This window comes from Rhinolophus sinicus, linkage group LG06 (genome assembly GCF_036562045.2).
Source record: "Rhinolophus sinicus isolate RSC01 linkage group LG06, ASM3656204v1, whole genome shotgun sequence".
Lineage (NCBI taxonomy): Eukaryota > Metazoa > Chordata > Mammalia > Chiroptera > Rhinolophidae > Rhinolophus > Rhinolophus sinicus.
Window position 1 is genome coordinate 157,986,148 of NC_133756.1, and position 9,353 is coordinate 157,995,500.

Genomic DNA, 9,353 nt, shown 5'->3' on the forward strand with positions numbered 1-9,353 from the left:
GTTCTTTTCTGTATGTTTATATTACCAAGTCATCACACCGGGGCATTTATGTTGTTTTGCTGTCAATCTTTAGGACTTTCTTTTTAAAATTTAGTTTTATAGTTATATAAACTATGAGGTCATACAATTAAGTTCGCGAACTCATACTAGAAAAAGTGCTACATATCTCACTACTGAATATCGCTATGGTCACCTTTGAAGCACTCCCCTTGGGAAGCTATGCACTGACGCCAGCACCTAGTCCACCCCTCAAAGCAATTTTGGAACTCTGTTTCTGGAATGGGCATCAGAGATGTCATCATATTACTCTTGATGCCCTGAATGTCATCAAAATGTCTTCCTTTCAATATTTCCTTTACCTTAGGGTAAAGAAAGAAATCATTGGGCACCAGATCAGGTGAGTAGGGAGGGTGCCCCAATACAGTTATTTGTTTACTGGCTAAAAACTCCCTCACAGATAGTGCCATGTGAGCTGGTGCATTGTAGTGATGCAAGAGCCATGAATTGTTGGCGAAAAGTTCAGGTCGTCTAACTTTTTCACACAGTTCAGGTCGTCTAACTTTTTCAGCACTTCCAAATAGTAAACTTGGTTAACTGTTTGTCCAGTGATAGAAATTCATAATGAATAATCATTCTGATATCAAAAAAGGTTAGCAACAAGTTTGTGAACTTAATTGTCAAACGTATAGTTTTATAGTTACGTAAATGTGTCCATGGTCAAAGTCAAATCTATAAAATAGGATATGTTTGAAGGGATCTAGCATCTATTCTTTTCCTGTACCCCATTCTTTTTTTTTGTTTGTTTAAACCACCACCATTTATGTTTTAATTATAAAAAAGTCTCTTTATATTTTTATCTTCCTTTTTTTTTTAAAAAAAAAAATTTTATTGGGGATATTGTAGAACAGTGTGTTTCTCCAGGGCCCACCAGCTCCAAGTCACTGTCCTTCAATCTAGTTGTGGAGGGCGCAGCTCACTGGCCCATGCGGGAATTGAACCAGCAACCCTGTTGTCCAGAGCTTGCGCTCTAACCAACTGAACCATCCGGCTGCCCTATTTTCCTTTCTTACATAAATAGTACATTATACGCACTTTTCTCCGCCTGTGTTTTATTTTTAACAACGTATCCTGAGGATCACATTGTATTAATATGTAGAGATCATCCTCCTTCCTTTTTCAAAAAAATTGTGTTAAAATACACATAACATAAAAATTACCATCTTAACCATTTTTAAGTGTATAGTTCAGGAGCATAAAGTACATTCACACTATTGTGCAACCATCACCACCGTCCACCTCCAGAACTCATTTCATCTTGTAAAACTGAAACTCTGTCCCCATTAAACACTAACTCCCCATTTCCCGTCCTTCCCCACCCCCCGGCCCAGCCCCTGGTAACCACTGTTTTATTTTCTCTCTCTATGAATGTAACTACTCTAGGAACCTCATATAAGAGGAATCATACAGTATTTGTCCTTTGCTGATGGGCTTATTTCATTTAGCAGAATGTCCTCAAGGTTCATCCATATTGTAGCATATTGCAGTTTTCTTCCTTTTTAAGGCTAAATAATATTCCATGGTGTGTATGGACCACATTTTGCTGATCCAGTCATCCATCCTTCAGTGGATACTTGGGTTGCTTCCATGTTTTAGCTACTGTCAATAATGCTGCAATAAACTTGGGTGTGCATATCTTCAAGACCCTGCTTTCAATTCTTTTTAGTATATGCCCAGAAGTGGAATTGCTGGATCGTATGGTTCTTCTACTTTTAAATTTTTGAGGAGCCTTCCTGATTCTTTTTATGGCTGCAAAGTACTCCATTTTGTGGATGTACTATTGTTTATTCTGCTGGTCCTATTGGTGGACATCTGACTTTCTTCCAGGCTTTGGCTATTACAAATAGAGCTGCAATAAATACCTTGTCCACGTGTCTTTTTGTATTGTTCACAGTGTATCTTTAGGATAGATTCCTAGAAGTGGGAGCACAGGTTCAAAAACCAAATACACATGTAGTTTTGCCAGGTATTGTCAAATTCCCTTCCACAGATATGGTACCATTTAGAATTCCCACCGGCAAAGTGTGAGAATGTCTGTTTTCTCACGGGTCGGACAAGAGAGTGTTTTGTTAAACTTTTGGATTTGGGCCATTCTGATCAGCAAGAAATAGTTCCTTGGGTCAGTGTGCATTTCTTTACAAGTCAATGAGGCTGAGCATCTTTTCATATGGTTTTGAAACATTTGCCTTTCTTTTTCTGTAAACTGTTCATATTTGTAGAGCATTTTTCTCACAGGTTGTTGGTCTTTTACATTAGAAGCTCTTTATAGTTTAAGGATATTAGCACTCGGTCTGTGATATAGATTTGAATCTATTTTTACCAGTTTGTCATCTGTCTTTTTTATTTTATTTTTTATTTATTTAAATGAATTTTGTTTTTTGGCCATACAAAAGTTAAATTCCTTGAAATTTATTAATCTTTCCCCTTATTATTTCTGGATGTTGAGTCAGAATTAGGAAAGCTTTCCCCATTCCAAAATTAGAGAAAAATTTACCCGTGTTTCCCTTTAGTTCTTGGATGGTTTCATTTCTACACTTAACTGTAACTCCAGTTCCTCTGTAATGTATCCTGGTACACAAAATGAATGCACCATTGTTTCTGCTTCCACAGGGCTCTCCAATTATCCTAACACTAACTGTTAAATCACCATTCTTTCCCCACAATGTTTGATGTTGCCTTTGTCGTAGACACCTTTCCATAGGCAATGGGGCTATTTCTGGATTTTGTACTGTTTTCCAGAGGAGTCACTTCATTTCACTCACCCCTGCTCAGGACCCTCCCTGGGGAAGGCTCCCACCTGACAACAAAGCCCTTTGCTCCAGGCTCAGAGGTCAAGATTTGGAGACAGACGCTCTTGAGAGGGAGATCTGTGGGGGCCAGATTCATAGGCCTCCACACCCTATGGATAAGGAGGTGTTTCTGAGAGGAGGGCTCTCTGGCAGCAGGAGGCCCCTCGTTTGCCCCTGGAGGAGGGATTGCTGGGACCAAACATTCTGTGCTCACAACCAGGGCTGGGGCCTGGGGAGAATCAAATGCCTGGCTAATGGCGACCCTTGAAGGGTCATTTCTTCATACGAAGACAGAACAACCATTTATCACCCACCAACCCACCCCCTCATCTCATCAATATTGACTTCTCCACAGCAAACAGCATCCTGCATGCTGTGGGGAAGAGAGTCAATACATTGTTCTTGCCTCTTCTGGGGTGAGAAGAGCAGCAGCTCTGAGAGCTGAAAGTGTCCTAGAAAGAGGTGTGGGCCTGGTTTTCTGAGCAGTGGTCAACACATCTGTTTCAGTAAATCAATGTTCCGGTCGAAACTCTACTGGCTGGAAATACGAGTTCTGGCCCGAGGGAGGACTAGAGGAGTGGAATGCAGGGGACAAAGCTTTCATGATATGTTAAGCTATTGTTCTTTAAATGGATGAGTAAAGCAACACAAAACACTTTCTAAAAGACAGGCTTGACGTTGGATCATGTCCAGCTTGGGTCTCGAGGGGGAATTTATTGGACAGGTTTGTTTCAGATTGATCTTTGGTTTTCAATGAACTGGTCTGCCTCCACCATGGGCCCTGGGGATGGGGGGCAGTCTTCTGGGAGAGTCGCAGCTTCCACTGCCCTCCAGCACCTACAAAGCAGGCCCGGAAGGTCCAGAGGAGGGTAAGAGCCACAGGAAGTGGGGGCCCATCTCACTCCCCTCTCGGGACACCTGCATGATATCGTACCTGCTCTACTCACTTCGCAGGCTTGCTGTGAGGCAAGGCAAAGGTATACACACTGTATAATAGACCTACAGTCCAATGCCCCACAAAGTATTGTTCATATGGCCTGGGTTTTGCAACCACTGTTCCCCACTGGCAAACAGCCATTCGCAGCTTAGCAGCTCTGACCCGTTCCTCCCGCAGTTTCCCAGGTGACCTGGAAGCCCCAGTTTCACAGAATCAGATGTTGTTTAAGAGTTAAAGTGACCCTAGAGATCATGGTGTCCAGTGATTCTCAGTGCTGGGAGTGTTTGGTTGAGGTCAAGGACAGTGGCCGGTGTGGATCGTACTGCTTACACCCCACCTCGTTCAGACTTACTTTCACGGGATGCTGGCTATGCTGAGGGAGTGTGTCTGGCCCCTGAGGTGTGTGCGGAGGGAGGAGTTGCCCAGGTTATCTGGTTCCAGTCCAGCCTGCCCTGGGTTGGCGACGCTCACCTGCTCTCCTGGACTGTCCCCTCGGGTCAGGAGAACCAGAGGCTCAGCAGGGGTGGGGTTGGGGTCCAGCCACCTGAGGTAGCCTGTTCCTCTGCTGAGTTGCAGCAGAATTGGGCTGTTCCTTCTTAGAATGAAGTGACCTCTGCCCATTTCTTGAAACCTGGGAAGTCACACCCTTGTCATCTGAGTGCCCTCTGCTTATCACGCCTTCCCACTCCCACTCTCTCCATCTCAGTAGCCACTTCCTCTGCCTTTGTCCCATGTAGCATGCTTTCCTCTCTGTCCTGGTGCCCTCACCAGCCTTACTCTCTTGCCTACCAGAATGGTACAGAGAACAGAGGGACAGCCATCTCCCTGGCGTGGGGTCTGGGCCTCTCTTTGTGTTGCCCGTGGGGGCTGGGAGAGAATGGCTTTTGAAGGATCCTAAAGAGAAATAATCAAAAACCTCCACGAAATGATGAAACCAACCAGACCTCACCCTGCACCTTGGAGGGGTCTGAATGATTCTTCCTTCCCTTCCAGGTAATTATGATGATTATTTTCATAGAGAAAACCAAGCTTATGGGGATTGACTCTCCCAGTCCTGGTGTCTGGAGTCAACTCAGGTGCGTTAGCTGACGGAAGGAGAGGTGACACTGGGACACAAAGTTCCTAAGCTCATCAGTCCTACCCCTGAGACCCTGGCATTTTCCTGACCAATGAAGTTAAATAAACTGGGCGGTGGGCCCAGTCAGGGACCAGCAGCTCAGAGACCAATGGAGAACGGTAGCCGGCTTTGGGAGGGCCTGAGCCATTGGGTGCCCCGGGGCGGGGATGGCCTTGGCGGGGAGCTGCCGGCAGGGTCGTCAGTGCCTCATCTGGCTCCACATCTCCTGGGAGAGGAGATCAAGGCCCCTGTCCCTCGGCTCTAAGAGGTGTTTTGGGCCTACTTTGCCGAAAAGATTGTTTGAGTTTGCAAGTCTTCAAAACATTTCTGTGTCCAAAGAGAAGCAAACTGAAGCCTTTGCACCTGGACAGGAAGTGTCATCATCCCCGTCCTGGGCACGCGGGAGTCAGCAGTCTGTGCAGCGTGACCAGCACATCTGGCTCCACGAGACAGGAAAAGGAGAGCACGAGGCTGTCTCTGTCCTTCTGAAAGCTTTGAGCTCCTGTTGAAAACCTAGCTTACCGCCTATAAGAGGAGACGGGACCCCAGCAGAGTTCTGCTTTGTCACAATGGCACTCGATGTAAATGGGTAAACTTCATGCAGGTGTGTCAGGCTTCCTGCTTCCGTGCTCCTCCCTGCAAGGAAGCAGGTGAAAGTGGCAACGATCCCAAGAGATTCCCCAGAGAGCTCCCTGGATCTCCTGGTTCTGGCATATTCGATGCACCTCAGGGCTTCCATGTGTGCTGTTCCTTCTGTCTGGATGCTCTTTCCCCAAATCTTTGCCAGACTGGCCTCTTCTTAGCACTGACAGTTCAGCTCAAGTGTCAGCTCCTAGAGGCCTTCCCTGACCCCTCCCCAAAATGGCTCATTCCCCTATGACTCAGTCTCTCTCTAAGCCATTACTGTTTTTTTCTTAGTAGTAGTTAATACGATTTCTATTTAGTACACTTACTTCCCTTTTCCAGTTTCCACTGGCTAGAATGTGAACCGAGTGACTGGCAGCTGCTGGGTGTTCAGTCAGTATCTGCTGAATGGGTGGGTGGTCCTTGGCTTAGACGGAGAAGGGAAGATGGCTTAGAGAGAGAAGTGGACACAGAAGGGAGGAGATGGCCTTTTCCTTCCATCAGCTTCTCTCTTCATATGCCTCCTGAGGACTGATCACGTGAAGAACGGGGCATCCCACCAATCTCTGTCCCTTTAAGCACCTTTACCCCTGAGGCGGGGCCAGGCCGATGGACCGTCCCCAACAGAGGTGTTGCCACTGTTCTTTACCTAAATCCAAACACTTGGAAATTCTTCTTGGTCTGTGTGGGGCTGGAACCCGGGAGCTCCATGCTGGAAAAAGTGGGGTGAGCCCCTTTGAGTTGCTGAACTTTAAAAGTCAGTGACACAGGTGGGAACAGGTTGAAGGAGCCAGGTTTCCTTCCATTTGGGGTGCACTCACGCTCCAAGTTCTTCTACCTCCCAAGGACTCTTTAGCTCTGCCCTGTGCCGGGTTGGACTGAGTTCCTTAGAGGCAGAATCTAAAATGGGGTTTCTTTTTATGCAAATGATAAATTGAGGGAGAACTCTCAATAAATTGAGGGAAAACTGGCAAGGAAGGAGGAAAAAGCTGGATGGGGCAGGTGAAGAAGCCAAGACAAGCTGTTTTCAGCTCAAGTCTGACCTCAGCCTGATCCAATGGGAGCGCGGGAGTGAGAATGGCACCACAGAGCTGTCCCACCTTGACGAAAGGGGTGGGCCTTTGCCACCCTGTAGCACACTGTTACAGGCTGCAGGTCACCCCCACCCCCCGCTCCCCGTGGCTGTAATGACCACGTGGCTCGTGTCAGCCAAAGGCAGTTCTCTGGAGAAGGGTACAGCTGTGGGGGAGTGGGTGCCCCTCTTGGTGACGGGGATCTGGGTGGGGCATCTTAATGTCTCCTACAGCCTCCAACCTTGTCCCCGACTGCCCCAGAATGAACCATAGCCCTCCCATGAGGAGCCTTTGGCTCTGCCATGTCCCCTGCCTCCAAGGGCCCTTCCCATTCCTCTGAAAGTCCTCCTGTAACATCCACCACACACCCTTTGATTCCTACGGTGCTTACTGATCCCAACTATATCCACGTCCTCTTCTTATTCTATCCTATCTGGGGTGTGGGCCTGGTCTCCACGTGCCTTTGGCACACAAGCACCACCCCATCTTTCCCTCAGTGTCTCTAACAGGGGCTCGCACGGAGCTGGCACCTATGAAGTGACTCAGAGTGCTCGCAACAGACCCTGGAGGACCGAGCCCCGGGCCTGCCCAAGGTCTCCGGGCTGTAGACAGAGCTGGGATTAGAAACTATGATGCCACTCGAATCTCCCAGCTGCCAAGTCGAGAGGAGGGTCCATGTTTTCTAACTCACTCATCTGGTCTCAGTGTTTTGCGTTTCTGGGTGTTAGCTTTGTCAGGATTGTAACCTTTGAGCTCTTGGGTTGGAAAGCTCTTTGTGTGTACTCTTACTCAAGTTGACCACTGCTCAGAAAACCCAGGGCCAAAACCCCCAGGAGAATTGGGACAAACACATATTGCAGAAGCCTCAGAGGTCCAGTGCATGGGATTTCCAGAGGAAGTGAAAGTTAGATTTCAGCACTAGTGGGCACACCCAGACCAGCTGGCCATAGCCCATCCCCACAGCCAGCATTGCCTTGCAATCTGGAACAAGCTTATTTCCCCTGAGCCAAAGCTCACAAGCCCCCAGCGGACAACAGAACTGGGCTTTTCGTCAGTGTCACTGCTGTGGTGTATCCTCTGAGGGTCTGGGAGGCATTAGAAAGACTCTGAGGCCTGGCCATGGACTTTGCACGTAGAAAGCAAAGAACCAATCTTTCTCTGTCTCTCTTTCTAGGACCCAGCCATAGGACACCCAGGAATGGACAGGACAGACAAAAGGCAAAAAAGACATTCCCAGGACAACACGGAGGCCAGTAATGTCTTCTCTAACAGTGCTAAGAAAGGACGTGCCCATCAATAATAATTTTGAACAAGAGTCAAGGCCACATCTGGGCTGCGCCTCCAAACCAATCTGGAGAAAGAAAACAGTGCAAAGAAAGATGTTATTCAGGGCCACCAATGGCCTCTCTCTGCTCAATCACTCCCTCGCTCTCTGAAATCCTCCCCACCCAAAGGGACCAGCCTTTTCTCTCCCATGACTGGTGTGTGTGTGGGGGAAATGGGAGAACTGGCTGCCTGGCTCTGCCTGGCCGGCTGGCTGCAAATTGAGGTCATGAATGACAAGGGGGTTCAGGCTCAGAGTGATGGTCCCCGATGTCCTCTGTCAGCCCTTGGGGTCTTCTGCCTGCTACCACCCAGTGGACCAAAGATTTTTCTCTCCTTCAAACCATACAATTGGACTTGAAGTCTCTTTTCTTTCAGAAGGGCTTATGGGGGATTCATAGGAAGAGTACCTGACAAAACATGGGGGCTACCAGCTTCCCCAGGGAAAGCGACTTCCAGGGCAAGACCTTGTCGGGTCTATCTGTGTTTGTCAGACTGGGACAGCTGTTTGGGATGAAGAAAGAGAAAGCAGTTTTCAGCAGGTGTATACTCCTGGGCGGTGAAAAGGACCTGTAGATACACACAACAACCGACGGAAAGGAGCCGGTCTCAAAGCTTCCACGTGTATGTTCATCCCTGAGGGAGAACAGATTAGTGGCTGCCAGGGGTTATGAGTGGGGAAGGGAACGGGATAACAGGAGGGCGTTTGGGGGCAACAACAGAACTGTTGTGTGTCCAGATTATGGTGACAGCTACGTGACTCTATACGTAGCGCTAAATGAAAAGAATTGTACACAAAAAAGGTCAATTTTACTGTAGATAATTTTTCAAATAAAAACTTAAAAGGTTCATGATGACAATATTTGCTTCCTCCACACCGGATTCTGTGCTAAATGCGATGCATGCTTTATCTCATGTATTCCTCTCAAAAAGCCCATTTGGCACTCAGATTATGCCACTTGCTCAAGGCCATACAGTAAGTGGTAGAGCTGAAACTTGAACCCACGTCTGACTCAAGAGCCTGTGATCTCACCACTGTGCCTCATGTGGGGGCAGGAGTGGGAAAGGATCACACAGTGTTTAAGACCCTGGCTTGGAGGGAACAGCAGTGAAAATCAGGTTCTCTCCTAATGGTGGGAAACTGTCGGGGGAGAGGGGGGCTAGCCCTGGGAATAGGTGGGTCACAGGGCTGAACTGACATCTACCTGCTCAAGGTGGCTCTTGGAGACCCAACCCCATTTCTCTGGTTCTCCTCTCGGGTTGGGGGTGAGTAGCTGAGCGGAAGACTGTCCGCTGGAAGCCACACCCACCCCGAAGGAAAACCATGGTTGGATTGTTGGACCGTAAGAGCCTTCTGCCCGGGGCCAGCAGTGGGAAAAGGGGGATTTTTAGATAAGGACGTGCTTTTCATTTTCTTTTTATTTATATGTGCC

The 9,353-nt window shown here is 47.8% G+C and overlaps 1 long non-coding RNA gene across 1 annotated transcript; it reads left to right on the plus strand.

The window, feature by feature from the left end:
- Positions 1 to 6,199: 6,199 nt before the first annotated feature.
- On the plus strand, positions 6,200 to 8,782 carry LOC141572276 (uncharacterized). The gene is made up of 2 exons (XR_012497609.1): positions 6,200 to 6,294; positions 7,772 to 8,782. It is a non-coding gene; the product is annotated as an uncharacterized LOC141572276 (long non-coding RNA).
- The last annotated feature ends 571 nt before the right edge of the window (positions 8,783 to 9,353 follow it).